This window comes from Trachurus japonicus, chromosome 6 (genome assembly GCF_045865225.1).
Source record: "Trachurus japonicus isolate A0001 chromosome 6, Traja_1.0".
Classification (NCBI taxonomy): Eukaryota; Metazoa; Chordata; class Actinopteri; order Carangiformes; family Carangidae; genus Trachurus; species Trachurus japonicus.
In genome coordinates this window covers 19,259,714-19,278,995 of record NC_140912.1, presented here as the reverse complement: position 1 = coordinate 19,278,995, position 19,282 = coordinate 19,259,714, and the positions used below count along the sequence as shown (strand labels likewise).

The window sequence follows — 19,282 nt, the reverse complement described above, 5'->3', positions numbered from 1 at the left end:
TAGTTTTAAGATTTCTGTAGCCTCTATAGCAGGCTTCTCCCCCCTCACTATCTTACCAATACCCGACTCTGCCTTGTTCCTAGCTAGTCATAGTCACTGGTTTTAGTGTATACCATTGTTTGAAAAAATTCAGGGTTGCAAATTCAGTATATATCATTATCTTAGGGCTTTTAAGATTATCCTATGAGATTCTCCTGTGGTGTGAGGTGTGTTAAGAATCAAACTCGCCCGACAATCGGCTCAGAAAAAGGTCGGGGCCGACGATCGTAAATAATAACCATGTCAGATATTTACGATTGTCGGCCACGACTATCCTAGTTCCAGTGTGTCATAATGTGGCAGGACGAAGGAGGGCCCAGGCGGGGTTTGAACCCCAGTCTCCCGGGTAAGAGTCATGCGTGCTGACCATTCGACCAAAGGGATATCCCTGTAGCCAAGTAGCCAGCGCGCATGATCAATTGGAGGCATAGTGACAGGACCGTCAACTGTCACAGTAAGACAAATCTTTATGTGTGTGGTGTGCTGTATTTGGAATATTGTAGCACACCACACACAATACGATCAAAACTGTTCAACCAGATATTTTTTTTTAATCTTTATTTGAGGGGTCTCTGACAGATAAAAAATCTGTTGAGATTTAGAAAATCTTTATGTGTGTACCAGACTTTATTGCGCCTGGCAGGTGCTCTGAAACGCCGCCCAGAGAGTAAGAGCTCAAACTAAATCTAAAATGCTGTAAGCCTTCCTAAGGACTTGTGAGCTGTAGATTTCAGATAGTTTGGGCTGGTTGGACCCAGAGATCTTGCTCACAATTTTGACGAGGCTATTGAGTCTGTTCTGATTAGATATATTAAGGTTGCCAATAGAGCAAAAAGTTAAAACGGACTGTATGAAACTCCTGTAGAATAACTTCATCATTTCGGAAGAAACATTAAAATAATTAATTTTCCTTAAAAATGAAAAATAAAACAGGCGTTGTTAGACGTTTTTAGAGATGACATTGACATGAGGTTCAAAGCACAATTTATTGTCAATGTGGATACTGTTATCTACCAGTTCATGTGTGGTGCTGAGATTTCAGCGCATACTGGCTTGTGGTAAGCATACAGTCCACCCACCTGTCATTCAAAGGGATCTGCTCTCAGTTATGCAGAACTTTAATAAAATCTAAATTTGTGGGCCATTAAAATACAGCCCTCTTATGGGAAAGCTGTAAAGTTGGGCATTTAGACATGGGAGTCTATGGGGATTGACTCATTTTTGGTGTCGGCCTCAAGTGGCCATTCAAAGTTTTGCAGGTCTACATGTCTCTATGTTGCCATCGTTTTTCAGCCTTGTACTGGCCACACGGTATTAACTTATAGCAAAACATAGTACGTTTTCTTCTCTTTTTTCTCTGTATTTCACTGCATAAACATAATGCAAACATGGCTTGCTGTTCCTTTGACACCTGGCATATGATTAAAGGATTAAGGTCTTTTTTTTAACACAGAGGGCAAGCTATTCTCCGTTTGTCTGCTTTCACTGCGTTTTGAGTTAGCAACAGAATGTTGTCAAGAAAAATCAAGGAGCATCCTCTTTGAATGAGAATGGTGGTGATAATGAAAGAGAGAATAATCCACACATTAGCTGGAGATCTGCTTGTCACATTTGAAACATGAAGGTCATTTACTCGAAAGGGCAATATAATAATGGGAGATGAAAGTGTTATGAATGCAAGCCCAGCTTGTTTTTCTTGTATGCTTTTGTAAAGAGAGATTTATATCCTCTCTCTGAAGCTTCTAGTAGAGTCATATTTTTTTCACACTGTCATTTTCATACTATATTGACCAGTGTTTTCCTAGTATGAACTGTTCTTCCTGTGATTGTCCCTATGTTCATCTATCCATGTACAGTATGTACGGTACATGATCCCAGTAATTGTTCACTAATAACAAAATAAATATCAGTATTGAACACCGATCTTTGCAGCTTGTAAACAGCATGCATAACCCAGCAAAGCTCGTACAGGAAATAAAGGGATAATATTAACTCATTGAGTGCCAGCCCTTTTATAAAATGGTCAGTGCCATGTGCCAGCGTTTCGGGGCATTTTGAGTAATATTTCAAGACCCAACGAATATTTTGTACTATGACTCTGAAATCACCAAATAACTCAAAGGAAAGAGGAGACTCTCTATTTAACTAGGGAAAAAACATTTGTTTGTACCTTGTTCCATTCTTGATTTATCTTAAGTTGAATAGAGCCTGGTCGCACCAAAAAGACCACTTTTTTTCTAGAAAGCTGAGAAAAATGCATTTTTGTGAAAGAGAGTCTCTCAAGAAAAACAGTGATTTATCCGTTTTAATTTTGGCTTCAAATACATGTAAGACATCTGAAAATTTCATTTGACATGTTTTTTCATTGTACAAAAAAAACAAACAACTAAAATACAACAAGTAGGAGTCCTACTCTGCAGAGTGATGCCTGCTCTCCTCCTTCTCCTGCAGTTGCTGCCCCCTCACCCTCTCCAGTGATTCACTAATCAAAGTTTATCGATCAGTCTAATTACTATTAATTCTTAACTGTAAATGTATAAATACAGCGGTGAGTCATGTGCGTAATGCTGCACCATGGGACTGCTGGAGGACTACACCAATGGGAGAATAAGGGGAGAGAGGGTATTCAGGGGCTGACGACTTTCTGGCCCATGATGATGACTGGTTAAAAACTCGTTTCAGATTCCCTAGAACCGTGCTCTTGGTTGGAACTATATGCCGAACCGGGTTCAGCATTTGAGAGGGCAGCGCACCGAAACCACGCCACTGTGCGCTGTGCCACTGACTCCGTTGACAGCTGCAGCAACATGTTGTGTTGCCACTTTCACACCTGCAGTCAGGCTCATTTACATGTACACTTCTAAGGATCCTACGTACAGTTTTATAAATGAGACCACCAGATCTTTCCATCATCCAAAGAAAAAGCTGGCAAAAGTATAAAAAGCAGCAAGCAGTGTCAGTCCCTAACAGAAACAATTGTTACAGTTCCAAAGTTATTTAAAATGATTGAGCCAGAAATATATTAGTGACAGCTGCTCTGTTGTTTGTGGCCAAACATGAAAACAATATACAGTAGAAATAAAACTTGAACTCACGCTCCAAAGTGTTATGTTTGTTTTTTTATTTGTTTTTTCTTTCTCTCTGATTGTATTTAAGTCCTCATTATACACTGGGAAAAATGAAAATACAGCAAAAGCAAGCGTATTGAAGCAATGGTAGGAACAGCCTTGGTTCTGAATTAATGTTCTCTGCGTCAACGTCAATGCAAATGCACAGAGTAGACAAGTTTACTCTATTCTGTCTTTCTATACACATTGATTAAAGCTTTTAGCTTTTTTTTCATGTTTATCTAGTGATGAGGGAATCGTACACATCACTTGCTCTGATCCAAGGGTGGCTGGAAAAAGCGCTTACAGTTGTTGACAAATGTCGCTATTGAAAAACTGACATAATGTCACCAGTTTGACATCATATATGAATCTGAATTTACACATCAGAGTCTTTTCTCCAGTGTCTGCTCTCCGCGGAGGCACAAGCTACACAGTGTATGGAAAGCACTGTGATCGTCAGAAGCCCCAGATTAGACATGAAACAGAACAAATCTGCATTAGCTGTACAGATTTGTCTCCAAATGCACATTCATCAAAACATAAATGCTTTTCCCAATGGTTAAAGAAAAAGTCTCTAATTTGTCCATTTGCAGTAATAAAGATGCCAGGCTCTGAGCAGTTACCAAATATAATGACAAATTTGCTAATATCCCGTGAGAATCGGGAGCAACCAGACTCCTAATCAGATACATCTTAAAAAATAGAGAGAATTATGATCAGTCAAACACAATGAGCAACAGAGAGAAGTCTGTAGATTTTACTGCTTTTCAGCAGTGTTCTGTTATTTTAATTTCCAAGCCAATAGAGCAAAAAAAAAGACTAACGTGATTTTTTTCTTCCTTTTTTCTTTCTCCACCGATTGCTTATTTCCATAAAAATGTGGTACTGTACCACTCATCATTACCAAACTTGAAGGATGGAAGGAGAAATGGCTGCACAAGCAACGCTAGTCTGCCAACAGGTTGAAGCACATGCAGAGCAAGAAACCATGCTAGAAATAGGTCTTAGCTGGTGGAAGAGGAGCGGAATAGAAGAGCATTAAAAGAGAAGGAGAGCTATAGTTCCTGCTGTCACACATACGTACGTACAGTATGTACACTGAAATAACCAGAACCATGTTTGGTTACCATGCTGGTGTTTGAACAGAAGGGATTTCCCTGTAGTTCCAAAGGCCACGTTCTGACATGCATGGTGCTGGTGGATCGATGGGTGTAGTTGACACACGATGTGGCTCTTCCTCCCTCCTTTCTCCATTGTTTCTCCCCATCCTTCATCCCACAACAAAAAATAAGCATTTAAAGATGTCATTCTGTTTGCAGTTGAGTCCTAAAAGATTATTTTCTTCAAGTAAGCGCTGCTAGCAGGGGGAAATCATTTCACCTGTTTCCAATACAAATCAACCTGTTTCAAAGATTTACTAGCATCAAGCACCATTCCCTCCATACCCACAGCGAAAGCTGCATCACTCTGTTTCTTTTTAAAGACAAATCACAGTCGCTTTTACCAGCTTTAATGGAATAAAGAAAATTAAAATGGGAGCACATGGATCTTCTCACTACATTGCCAGATTATTTTTATTTATTTATTTATTTTTGTTTTTGAAAATCTTGTGTTGAATCCTGATTTTTAGACCTGGTGTTTTTGGCAATGTGCCCACTTGACAGTATATGAATACCCCTTATGCTTCAATCAGCAGATTGGCACATACTCACCAGCATGTCTCAGATCTGCAGTGAGTGGGAGGAAAAGAAGTGAAAGTGACACAAGAAGGATATATGGGTAGATCCAATGCTTCATACCCTCAGGAATGAGACTCATATGTCTGCCACTTTTCATAATGGACTGGTCATTAAAGGGGAGCATGTACACAGAAAGCTAAACATATGATTGGTCCGTATAAAGTGCAGCTACAGACAGAACAGGGGGGAGAAAGCACAGTGGGGGGGAGATTTGGATAATCAAAGCAAAATAATTTGAACATTTTACATCCTAACCGCAGCGATTTGTTTTTATTATAATCCAGACATACTCTCCAGCCACAGACTTGAGTTTACTTTTACCACAATTATCTGTAAAATCAAACAAAGAAGAACAAAGGGAGGTAATTATGAATATTTTTTACTCTCCACTAGTTTCAAACCTATTTTGCCTCCAACAAACATTGCTTCAACTCTTATTTTTGTTCTGTTCATGTAACAGTATCCAGTGGTCAGTGACAAAACACAGAGGTGTTGACAAGAGGTTTTTCTGAGCTCAAACTATCCCTAGAGATTCCTAATGCATAAATATAGAAAGAGATAATATTCATTTGTATTCCCTGTTTTATACTACCACTGTTTGCCATCTTTTAGCTAATTTGTTTAGGTGTACTTTGGATTTCCTCCAATTGCCAGTTGTCAGTCCACACTCTGGGGTTAGCTTTGCCTGTTGACAGGAAGGCAATGGATGTTGGTGAAACATGCTAAGAGAAAGGCTGAAAACACTTGTTCAGTCAGTGTTCATCTGTGTGGGAGAGTAGAGCTCTTTCCTTCTCCCTGTGTCTCTGTCTAATTATGTGAGATCTGCAAGCTGCCATTTGATGGTATCGATTTGTACTACCTGTTACACACATGGCCCTGGCCCCTCAGGATAATGTCTGTTGAGTGTTTGCCCACACCATGTAGTAATTATCGGTTCGCCAACTCTGTTGTTCGGGATATGAATAAGTGTCTACACTGCAGGTAAGCCATTATCATCCATGATGTGTCTCTCTTGTGGTTCTGCGTGCGAGCAAAGGAGCAGCAGAGAGAAAGGATGAGAGAGTAAGGAGCAGCGAGCCACATTAGTTCTATGTCAGGTTATTTTCAAAGTGCTCATGTGTTAGGGAGAGACAGAGGCACATGAGGAGGCAGAAATGGAGATATTAAGAAGTAATGTAGCATATAATTCAGCCATATGTTGATGTTCACCTGAGGGGAGAGACGGTATCAGAACATTTTGTTTTTCAGATGTCTCAAAGGACAGTCCGCAGTGTGTGGCCTCCTTCTTGTGTGTGCCTTCCTGATGAATACGCAATACTAAATCAACAAATTAATTTTATTCTGCTTTGTAGCTTCTTCATGCCATGTGTTTGTTAATTATGTGGAAAAATATTATGGAGTGCTTGGAAGTGTTACTTAAAATCTAATGAATCCACAGAGAACCTGTCTCCCTATTTCCCCCCAACCTTAACAGGGGTTCCAGCGTCATTGGTTTAGTTTGTAGCCCTTTAGTGAGATCTCACTGTTCTCTTAAGTGTTTAGAGTGCAGCTGACACCTTGTGGAGAAGAAGCTGCTCGTGCTGTGCACTACCTGTCCAACACAACAGACGATGTTAGCGAGTAACTCATCAAATGGCTAAGCATGAATAGTATGTTACCTATTAAATCACTTCCATCGAATGCAACCAGCTCAGTATGTCACAGAAGCCACTACATTAAATGGATATTGTCAGAGCTTGTATTGTAACCCCAGATTATTTATTTATTTATTTTTAACCTAAATCCTCAGTGATAAACTGTGAAGAAAATAGGGGGTGGGGGGCTCTGAGTTCATGGCTTCATTTTATATGTAAAAAGCTCCTGCGTGGTTGTGGCGGTGGGACAACAGATAGTATTAAACAAATCTGCTCTCTTAAGTACACAGCACTTATGGAAGCGTGTGTGTGTGTGTGTGTTTGTGTGTTTGTGTATATGAGTCAGACAGAGAGAGAGAGAGAAAGTAAGGAACAGAGGAGGAGAGAGAGGGAGATGTTTATTTGACTCACCTTCTGTCAGCCTAGGAGACTCTCTGTGTTTATTAATGTGCCACTTTCATGCATTTCTGCTTGCATTTAATACCTCTGAGGAAAAACACCATGTGACTTTTATATATGCTGGATTCAGATGCTTGTTAAAAATTCACAATGCCATAACACTGCAATGTTGTTGTTTTTTTAAATCATGGTTGCCCTATTGTATTCATATGCACTATAGGATAACACTATCATAATAGTCATTATGCTCCTTACAATGACTTTAAATAAAGAAATGTGGTTCTTAATTAGTCCTAAGCGCTCATTAATGTAGTTTCAGCTGTTTGCTGAGTGTACTTACACATGCAGTTAGTCAGCAAGGTCAAATGTAAAACACAATACAGCACTAACATGCCCTCTAATTAATCCTCTCCACCCACATCACGGTAAATATGCAGTATGAGACAGAAACTGCAAAATAAAGTCCTAAATTAAAAACAAACGAACAAACAACAACAACAACAACAACAAAAAACAGTTTAAATTAAAACTACATGTTTCAAGACTTATTTTTCAGTTCCACAGAAAAAAGGAAATGTGACTTTAAATTGAAACATGACTTGGTTATACACAGGTTAGACAGAGAGTTGTTCCCTCAGTGGACATGGAGCAACATGTAACATGTGTAAAAGTTCAAGTTCTTGACAACGAGCGGCTGAAATGAGCAGGATCCATGCTTGGATGGCACACGTGCTTCACATGTACACAGTTCTTCTCAATTAGAATGTGTGGTCATGTCTAGAGGGTCTCTGCATGGCTGGGCTCTACACTTTACTAGTTTCACACACCGATCAAACCACTGAGGGAGACTACTGTAAGAGAAAGATGTCAGAGAGGATGTGTTGTGACACATAATCCAAAGGTCGTTTAAGAAGTTGTTTTTTTTGTTTGTTTTTGGGGGTTTTTTCTAATATAAATTCTTGCAGCTCTTGCAGTAAATATAATGGACTAAGAGTTTGTTTTATTTTGAGCCCTTCAGCATTTCAGATTTGTTCTGGAGCCTTTGTTGCAAAATATATCTGACATCTCTCATAAAACCCAGACAGAATTGCTCTCAAAAATGGGTAATGAAATAAAAGCTTGTGTGCATGATACACTCATACAACACATGCAGTGTGTTGACATGCCTGCTGGAAAATGTGATTGTTGTATGAAAGCAATTCATCAATTGTTGCAAATATCAGGAGATGAAATCCTTAAATAGTAAAGACATTTGTGACATTAGTGATACTGATGCACAGATATTAAATTGACAATTTGCAAGTTTTGCTGTGATGTAGCTAATTGTTGCACTAACTGCTGTTTACTTACCAGAAGAAACAGTCACAGGTTTAACACTTACATTTAGTTTTCCTTCTATTTCTTACACTCCCATAACAAATCGCATCTGCTTCTAGGATGATGTACCTATTCTCGCCTTAACAACAGCTGAAGTTTGAGGCAAGACTTTTATAAGTAAACAACATTTAATGCCAATAAAGGCTAAGTAGCAAAAGCAAAACTTACAAATTGCTCCCTTAAACTCAAACCAAGATTTAGCCCATAACTTATAAGTGTTAAGCTAATGCAATTTGCATTTTCTCTCGTGGATAGCAAAGAAAAATCACGTAACATTGAGTTTTACAATGTTTCTGTTAACAAAATTATTTGCTTACTGATATTGACCGACTGAGAGGTCCCCACCTATTACAACTCGCCCATCCATACAACTTAAGTTCATGGAATATCCAAACTGCTGCTCAGGGATGCTAGTTAAAAGTGTTTGTAAGCTTGAAATCAGAGTGACAATAACCTCTGAACAACAGAGCTGATTTACACAGTCTGTCCAAGTATACTGTGGGATGTATAAACCTTGATCTTAAACATTGATTCCTTCTGCGTTTTCAGTCTGAGCATGCACCACCATTATGCCCCCACTTCACTCTGGGAATAAAGTAGTGGTAAATGTTGAAGTGGAGTTTCAAGGCACAAGGCAGCAAGTCTGCTTATCTTTACAGGGAGTGGAAAAAATATATAAAGGCGCTGATGTCAAAATTCAATAAAAACAAAAATTGATCTTCCAGATACTGTGAGTTTAGGAGGCTCTAGCTGGTTGGTGTACTATTAGCCTACATAGTATTCTTTTAATCATATTATGAACATTATGAAAGTCAAACTCTGAATGAATTGCTGATGAAATTACTTAAAATTGTTCAAATAATAACTAGTCTAATAATTAATGTAATATGATTTATTTTTTCGTTCTGTAGGACACATGCATTGATATTTTAAATGTATACAAGTTGTTTTCAGTGTAGATGAGTTTTGGCTATATATACCAGAACTACATGAAACATTATGGATGTGCCTCCTCCACTCTGACCACTTTAGTACATCACAAGTCATGTAACATGATGCTTTCTAAGTGAAGTCTTGAGTAATAAGTAAAAGTCTGATCAGTTCACCCTGGAACCCAAATGAAAATTTTGCGCCACATTTAAAGAAATCCCCCCTTGTCATTATAGAAATATTGCGTTCATAAGGCTAGTACCGTAATGTGTGAGATTACTGACCATAACGACTGACAACCCAAAGCAAATCTACCCCAAAACAAATGCCTACAGCTGTGACTGTCACCAGTGCAGAGACATAACAAAAACACACAGTTATGCAAATGACATTCAAAGTGTGACTATGATACTAGTGACTAGATTACAGCTCAGAAGACTTCCATTTATAATGTCTGATTTCATAGAAGTAAAACTCAGGTCATATTGAACTTAAAGGGATTCTCGCTCTAGTGAACAAGTTGTGACCTGCACATTCACCACGCTATGAGATAATAACGGAACGTTATGAGACAGAGTTGTTTTCGAGGTAAATGCAGAGACTGCTTGCCGAAAAACTGCCCCTGAAGGCAACGCGCATCAGCGGTTTCGCATGAATTTACCTCTAAAACAAGTCCGTCTCGTAACATTATATTATTATCTCATAGCGTGGTGAATGTGCAGGTCACAACTTGTCCACGAGAGCGTTTTGGAGTTGTTGGATTGTGTATTTGATGAGTTTGATGAGGGAAACCAAGAAATCCCATTAGCCTCCGTAGCGTAGCTCTGAGCAGCGGCCGTCCTGAAAACAGCTTGCACCGACAAGTAAAGGTAATGAACCTACTGTTATGACTATAGATATTATGGCAATGGGCCAATTTGCCAAAATGTTGAACTATCCCTTTAACAAAGGAATAAGAAAACCTGTCTCATTACAAGCACACATACTTAAAATTATCATCTGTGACCGCATTTTGTTGGTGATATGTATTATTTCAAAAAAACGTCCATGATGAGAATGTCAGGCTTTGTATGTATCAAAACACAATTGTCTCATAATGGAAAAGGCCTATCACAGGGAGCTCTTCATTCGCTGGTATAGCTGTGGTGGCATTTGGCTTCCACAACATTATCAGCAGGGCACAGTTTGGGAACTTGAGTTAGTGTAGATATTCTTCTGCATGTCAGCCAATAGTGAGTCTGGGAGGGATTATGGCAAAGGGCAAAGCTTAAATTGCTGGCAGAGAGTTTGGAGAAAAGGCTTATCACTGGTGTCTGTGGGCTTTTGCACAATGGTATCCACACAGGGTCAGTCTGAGCTCTTCCACTTAGATTAAAAATAGAACAGAAACTAGCTCCAAATGTGTGGTTTTGTTGTTATTATATCATCTTGAGTGTTGCTAATTAAACAAAAAAGCCATGGAAAAGTTTTTTTTTTTTTTTTTGTGCCTCTGGTTTGTATTGTGTCTGTCTGAGTCTAGTTTTTTTCTCTGTTGCCTTGTAGTTTTTTTTTTTTTTTTAGGTCTTTCTGTCTGCCTTGTTCAAACAGGCACATTAATAAACTTCACTAAATTGCTGTATTAAGGTACATGTAGCCACGTTCACACCGGGCCTGTCATATATCCTATCAAAATGCAGCTTAATTACATTCACTTTCAATGCATCTGCATCAGAGTGGTGTTGATACGTCGTAGCACTGTAGAAGTGTGTTAAGTGCTAAATAACAATGAGACATTTGTAATTCAAATACGTGATTTTTCTTCTTTCTTTTTAATGGCCCTTTGTTCTGAGTGAAAGTTAACTGTGGTGAAAAGACTGCAGAACAGTGAGAGAGCAGTTTAGCCTGATAAAAAGTTGCAGGTCACTCTAGACACAAGTTTTGCTTTGTACTTGACTTTGTGCGGTCTGCCGTGATTTACAACTCTTTTTTTGGCACAGGGATCTGTTTACCGAGCCCACACTCTTCCTCTCCTGAACAAAAATACATTATATTAATATATTTTTTTATTCATACTGCTAGTGGCAGAGATCAAGTGTGTTGTTTTTGTTTTTCTCAGTTGCTTTTTCTGGTGCGGTGGAGCAGCGGTGAGCTGAAGTTAACAGAGATATATCTGAAAGCAATCTTTACATTTCATGGACAACGGCAGGCAGAACGGCCTGCCAGATATCTGGCCACACCCATTAAATACTGACTCCTGTTCATTATATTGATTGTCCACTTGCAGAAGTGATGTATAGTCAGAATGAAAGGCACACTCACCTGAAAGCACCTGTGTTTGGAGTAAGTGTGGACATGTATTGCAGGGAGCTTTAAATATTATATTATTCAACTGTGGAAAAGGATATTACTAAAATATATTTTCCCCACCCCTGTCTAGCCTGAGATGAAAAATTGTTTTGATGACAGAACAATAACGGATCAGTGAATTGAATTTTATTGTAATGTGTAGAGAAGATTGATTGTACACTGGGTGTTTTGTGTGTGTGTGTGTGTGTGTGTGTGTGTGTGTGTGTGTGTGTGTGTGTGCGCGCGCACGCGTGTGCATGTGTGTGTATCTGTTTGTCTGTGTGTGCCCTTTGTGTACTGTATGTGTGTTTGAATGACAAGCAGCAAATACAATGCTTTAAGTTTTTCCTCAAAATTAAAAACTAATAATGCAGCACAACTTGATTCTCTGCAGGGTTAGAGTGTATTAATGCTGGTTTCTTATATACTGTAACTTATATACAGTAGGCTGTAAAATATAAATTATGCACAGATCCAAATTAAAGGAGGTAATGAGGTATATTTGGTCAGTCTGATAGAGGGATAGTTGCACTGTATCAGTGTGCAGGGGCCATCAAAAGCCTCAGGAAATAGGCCCATTTTCTTAACTTTCATATTTTCCAGTTGGTGGGTTTCATTAATTTAAATACTGTACTCTTTTTCCTCAGTCCACAATGTACCACACGATGCAGCATGACCATGCAGAGGCGTTGCAACAGGGCAGGCAACACAGGCAATCGGCTAGGGGCCCCGAGCTGGAAGGGGGGCCCCAAGACATAGGTGCACATCAATGACAACATGATGTTGCCAGTGGCTGTTTTCACAAAACGTTAATGCAATAAGTTTGTGCTGCCAATGCCAATGTTAATTTCTCCATTTAGCAGTATGCATTTGTTGTCAAATGCTAACATTGATACCAAGATCAATTCTTCTGTCAGTAGATCAGCTTGTTCTGTCCAAACTGTTCCTGATTTGTACCGATCAGCCATACCATTATGACCTCCTGCCTATTGGTCCCCCTTTTGCTGCCAAATACGCAACAAACTGTGATGCACCGTGTATTCTGACACTGTTCTATCAGAACCAGCATTAACTTATTCACCAATTTGAGCAACAGTAGCTCGTCTGTTGGATCGGACCCCAGCCTTCACTCCCCATGTATATCAGTGAGCCTTGGCCACCCATGACCCTGCCGCCAGTTCACCACTGTTCCTTCCGTGGACCACTTTTGAGAGACACTGACCACTGCAGACCGCGCCGTGCCGTATTAAGTTTCGCTTTCAACACGCGCTGCTGTTATGCCTGATATAGTACAGTATGTATGTACGTATATTAAAACCAGTATAAACCAGAGAAACAAGGTTGTCACTAGCGAGGGCCATCTGTTGTGCAAATTCCAAACCAAATATATATCTGATGCAGATTGGCTGGGATTTCTCAGTTAGACAGGTCATCAGATTTGTCAGATTTATTAGAATGGCTAAAAAGGTTAAAAAGTAATCGTTAAGTATCTTACAGCAGGAGCAGAGGTGGTGAATTACTTTCCAGTCATCCTATGTTTAATGCTCACAGTTTTTCATGCCATGTCACATTTGGCTCCATGTTCTATTCCTTATCTTGCTAATCTCTTTAAAATAGTGTTAGCATGCACAAGCATGCCACCATTTATCAGTCATTGGTTCTTATTGTCCGTAGTTAACCAGACTGTAAAATGACCTTTCTGGGAGAAAGATGATTAAGGTAATCAGGAGTGAACTTCATGGTGTTCAATTATCCTCAACCTTTCAAGGTGATACCTTGTGGTGGCCAAATGAAGCTCTGACTGGACACTCCTTATCCTGCCTTAGCGTTGCATTTTGGGAAGATTAGGGAATCTGACATTTATGATTTCAACTCTTCCCTCTGAAAAACTGTTGAGACCTGATGCCATTTAAGGACATGCAGCCCGTTTTTTTGGTTTCTTGAGGAGTGCATGATTCACATCACACAGCCAAAGTCACATCAAATCACATGCTATTTTCTGTCCATAACTCGTGAACTATCATGCTCCTACGCTTTTTTTTTTTTGGGGGGGGGGGTTATATGTGCCTTAAAAGACACTTTAGAGCTCATCAATCTACTAATTGGGAGCAATATATTTTTTCCAGCTTACAAAATCCAAACACAACCAATGAAATGTGCAGATCCTTGCAATGTTCCTAATTGATTATGTGGCTTTTTACTCTGTTTTTCTCTGTTTATCTGCCCTATGGCAGGCAGGATGTGAATGGATGGCCCACTCGATCCCCTATGTGTCTGAGCAGAAAGACAACCACACGGAGGATTAGAGAGAGGGAGAGAGAGGATCGGTCGTCACATCCAGATGCTGCAAATCTGCTCCCTGCCTCACATGTGAATAGGTATGCCATTGTCTGGAGCACTGCTTGTTTTGCATGAACAGAGACACGGCCAAGGAGACAAACAAGCTGAAACTGAGGTTATACCAAAGTCTAAATCTGCTATGATACAGGATTACAAGGTTTATGTCATGCTTAAAGCTTTATCCTCTGATTGTCAGTCAAGATTTTCTCGCCAGCAAACTTGGTAAGCCTTTAATGGCTGTGCATTACTAGTCAATTCAAGCTGGAATATGGGAGTCGTTAAGACGTACTGATGCTGAACTATCAGGAGGAAGAGACAAATATGTGGCTGGAATTTTATTATTATTGTTATTATTATTATTTTCAAAACAAAGCCTAAATTGCACCATTGCATTTATGGCTTATTATATGCTATCATGTTTGAAAATAACAAAGCATGCTCAATACAAAACAGGTGCTCACCGATTTCAAAATCTTCTCATCAAGATCTGTACCCATGCACCTTTGGTGGTTTGTCATGCATGGCAGAATTCTGCCAACTTCTGCTCACCTGTAGAGAAAACAGCCGGTCACGCTTGACTTGAAACATCTGACTTTTATTGTGGAGAAGCATTTCTACAGAGAATACACTATTGAGGTGAGATTATTTCTAAAAATACGTCTGTCACTGCGATAAAAGAGAGATATCCATGAGTAAGCTCAAGCATGTTAAAGGCATCACCTTCCCTGTCAGTCACCTGTTTCTACAACTGCCTGGATGTGATATTTTACACTACAATCAATGGATGAACAGAAGATTAAAAAAAAAAACACAATATAAGAATGTGCAGGAAGCGCTCTATATTTTGAGATGAGGACATTAGAATTATTCACTGGAGGATATAAGTACAATTAATGATTAAGGAAAGTGCTAATGACTAATAAATTCAAATTTGATTCCTGAAATAAAAGCAGCAGGGATAGCTCCAGTGTCACCATGATAATTTCTCTAGTTAATATTTTCTTAATTTACAGTAAATAGCATGGGAAGATGTTTCTACACAGTGTGCGTTTCATTATGCTGAGGGATATGAAGCTGCTGGCACATGTTCACATCTTTCATCTTTGGGTTTGTGGCCAATGGACTGAACTGTTCTTTTTTTGTCTGTGTGTGGCTTTTTTGTTCACTGCAGTCACTCTCTAAAATGATCTGGACCTTGGAAACTGTGACTCCTACAACTATCAGACTAGGTGGCTATGGTTCATATGTCTCTTTGAGCACAACAACATGAACCACACTGATCAAAACCAACAAAGAACCATCAGATACATATTTTAGATGGACATTAAATTGTACTAAACCATTATTTCATCATGCTCCATAGCATCAATATAATTATTTTTTCCCTGTCGCATCCTTCTTCATCAAATTTTGCACAGCATGTTTCAACTGCCTACATCATCTTTGCATCACAAAATTTTGATACTTAGTCATGACCCACAAAAGAAGTTGCAGACACCCTGAAAGGAATACATAATTCCTCTTTGCCCACACATTTCAGCAAACCACATCTCACATAAATGTGTGCAAATGCCTGGAAAGTTTGTCAAAGCATGCTGTATTTGGTCAGGGCTGCACTTTACCATATGCGCAAACTTTCAAATGGCAATAAGTCTGGCATCAGATCATCGGCAGTCAAAGAACATCCTCACAAATGTTTTCTTTTTGAGAAATGGGGCTCTTCCAAAATCATGAATAAATTACTCTAAATTAAACCAGTAGGAAAGCTTCTCTTTGCCTGCAAATTTCGAACAATGCTTATCAAATCTTTGATTAAAACCAACAGCTCAGCTTTAATCAGTATAGATCTCACTGACAAATTCCACTTCAGGAGTTTCTTTTTTTATAACCTGGATTTGAGAGATGTGTTTTTAAATTTACTTTTTAGGTGGTATTTCAAATAATGTTTATTTTTATTTTTCCAAGCTTTCGCTGCTTTATGTGCGTTTTATTTTAGATATGATACAGGTTAACTTATTCGTTTAGTGAAATTGCTTTCATTTTTGTTATATCGAACCAAGCTTTGCTGCAATTGTAAATACACAGCAGGCGCGGTGGGAGAGAAATGTCTGCCTTGCTCATTGGAAGTATCCTTCAATGGCCATTTGAAATATTGATCACATATTTCAAAATACTGTTGTATCATCTGGCTGAGATAAATCCACCATACCAGCACATAAGTTTACAACGTCAGTTTTACTGAAACTGAAAAAATGAATGAAAGGTGGAGGTTGAAACAGGAAAATGTAAAATAAAACAGGCTGTAAGATTAAAACAGAAGAAAAAAATGAAACAAACTAAACAATACAGAAGAAATGAGGCATCCAGTTGGAATACCCATCTCATTTCTGTGCCTCAGATTTTGAGTGTTCATGCATTTGTAATGCTCATTTTAGTTTACATGTTAAAGGACATCACTGACAGATGATGATGATCCATGATATGATAAGTAATTTGCTGATTATATAATGATTGTCAATTGATTCATCCCTCAGTGAATAAGGGACTTCTCATACTCAGATATAGTTTGGAGCTGCAGCCAATATCCAATAACTAAGCCAGTCATCCAGATTCCTTATGAAATTGAAGCAGCTTACAGAGTGTTATTAGGGTGAGGCATACTTTGAATTATTTTAATTTAGCCCAGATACGGGGGGTGAATTGAGAACCCAAGCCAAAAGTGGCCTAGAATGGAAACTACAAATTCATTCTTCAATCATGAGCCCTATGGGCCAAAGAAAGCCTTGGATGAGAAGTACAGTTAGAGATTAGTGTGGATCAAAGTGGAGATTAAATAGGATGGCAAACACATTGATGCACCTAATTATCAAGCCTGTGAAATTTGATGAATTGCTTTGAATCTCTGAGACATCGTCACTGAGGTGTTTGTGGAATTTGTCTCATTTACTCTGCGAGTCAAACTAATTCTGTGGTTGAAAAATGTGACTGCAGAGAGAGTAACATTGGAAAGAGGGGGGAAAAGGGATATCCAATATTAGACAGAGGGAGGCGAGCTTCCTACGCTATGCAACCTGAGGTGGCACTAAGACTGATGGGGCAGAATGGAAACGAGCGCTGAGCGACACATTCGCAGGCCCACGGACCTGCTCCTGTGTCTTACCGCTCTCGCACCGTAACTACGTTATTTCATTGCCTCTGAGCCCGGCAGCATATCAGTAGTGATGTCTCATGCCCTTCAAAACAACGTCATGAATAATGAATGCCAGATCTCAAAATAAATAACACACATTATTAATGTATTCAGAGCCTCCTTTAAAAGGGGGCCTGCGTACAGTAGGTGCCACACTACTTCTTCTCAATCTGCCTCTGAACAGGTACAGTATATCTGTCAAGTACATCCTACATCGGGAGAATAATATCTTCTTTTTTTCTCCTCTTTTTTAAAATCAAAATTACAATACAATTCTAAAAATAACAACCCTGATCTTTTGAAATACAAATTCAATTTGTGAGGAGAATTTCTTTGTAGTTGAATTTGGCATGTATAGATTAGGTACCTATGTATTTTTCACATAACATGGCACCATTGTCATCACTATAATGAAAGCTGCATTGCATGCTGCTTTGGGCTTATGGTCCCAGCTTCCTATATTAGGCAAAGCTTTGCTATTTGCGCTGTCTATCTCCTCTTTTTTTTTTTTTTATCTCTCAGCTAAAACTGAGTCTTGGCAGAGCAAATCAATGCAGAGGAGCCTCCAGTTGAGTGTGGTACGTAGCCTACTGTATATTCCTTTTGATGACTGGATGAGACCTACATGGCATACCCAACATGATTATTACATTATCTAATTGCATCCCAACACATGTATTATTCAAGCCCTGACAAGATAATACTCTCAGGGAAAGGAAGAGATCTGTGTGCCTTGAGCCGTCTCTGAATGGCACTTCACTGCATTTTCTGCTCTTCTGTCAAAACATCAGCTTTTTCTTTTTTTCTTTTTTTTTTGGGGGGGGGGGGATCTTCATAAAGTGACTATAAAGAACATAGTGGGATTTTGAAAAAAAGAAGATGATTTTAAATCCTACACCCTTGTGTTTGTAATACACTCAGTTAACGTTGATGAATCTTTATCTTTACAAGGATGCTGAAAGCATAACCAATAAACTATACTGGAGAATTCCCTCTAGTAAGGGTTTTTTTTTTTTTTTTACTCAACCTTGCTACCGCTACAGTAACAGGCCCTTTGAGTCTTGTATGTGTCTTGCCCTTTCAGGCAACAAGGTCACATTGTTTACAATGGCAACGCAGCACCTCTTGAACATCCTCCAAGGACGAGAGCGATCTATACCATGATGTTTCAATAACGTCCAGAAACGTCTGCTCACATCAGCAAGACATACATTCACGTGTCGCATTAGCTGAGATGACGTTGAATAATGCATTTTACAATTAACACATTAATGTCGCTATGGAGTGTTTAAGGTAATGGATTCTGGCAGCCATGTCTGACTGTGCCGAAGCTTCACTTAAAAGAAGTAAGGATTCCAACCAGGCAAGACTCTGTGGTCTCAGTAGAGACATGAATGAAGATAAAGGGTGTGGGCTCCAGTGGATGGTTCCCACACAGCACATAAGTAGTAAGGAGTGGTCACCAGAGATCTACAGACACACGGCTGATGGAGAAGGAAAGAAAAAGCTTTCAATCAAAGCCATTAAGCGAGGTTGTCATAGACACAACGTGACACAAATGATGGGGGACAGCGCTCAGATAAAGCTCCGGTAATCACATGGAAAAGACATGGAAAAGCTGTAGATTCAAAGAGATTTACACACAAACACCAATAGCACGGTCTTGAGGAGCAAGGAGGCTGTGGTGCACATGATTAAGTTTTATTTGCTGACTTGGCCTGAGTCTATAGGAGAAGAATGTGAGTAAAAAAAAGGAGTAATTTAATGATGTCTCCTTGGGCTGGAAAGCAAGAGGACGGTGCTCTTTACTACCATATGCCAGACAAACAGACAGGCAGGTCGACAGTCATGAAGACAGATGAATGATGCAGCGCCATCAGCACTGAGGGAAATGAGATCAGATGTTGACAGCTAGATGGACAGATACCCAGTCTGGCATTCAAATGTTTTCTCACATCTACTATCACATGGTCTGTGAACGCATCCTCACCCCAGATGAGACGCACCCTCGCCTGACTATCTGCAAATTCCTCCTTTTTTTTCACTCCATTATACATGCTGTATAATATGACTGAGTTGAGCATTATACTTGCGGTACAGCAGGTTGCCTGAGATAAACGCTTGCTTATTCACAGGCAATAATCTTTCTGAAGACCTGAAGTCTCCTGTGTCAGCCTCCATGCTCGAAAATCTGCAATG

The 19,282-nt window shown here is 39.3% G+C and overlaps 1 protein-coding gene across 1 annotated transcript in view; it reads left to right on the top strand.

Annotated features, from left to right (window-relative positions):
• Positions 1–19,282, top strand: part of LOC146986047 (leucine-rich repeat-containing protein 4C-like) — a 169,959-nt gene that overhangs the window by 102,775 nt on the left and 47,902 nt on the right. The window contains exon 3 of the mRNA XM_085779617.1: positions 13,788–13,931. The gene's annotated coding sequence lies outside the window, so the exon portion shown is untranslated. The remainder of the gene's footprint in view (positions 1–13,787; positions 13,932–19,282) is intronic.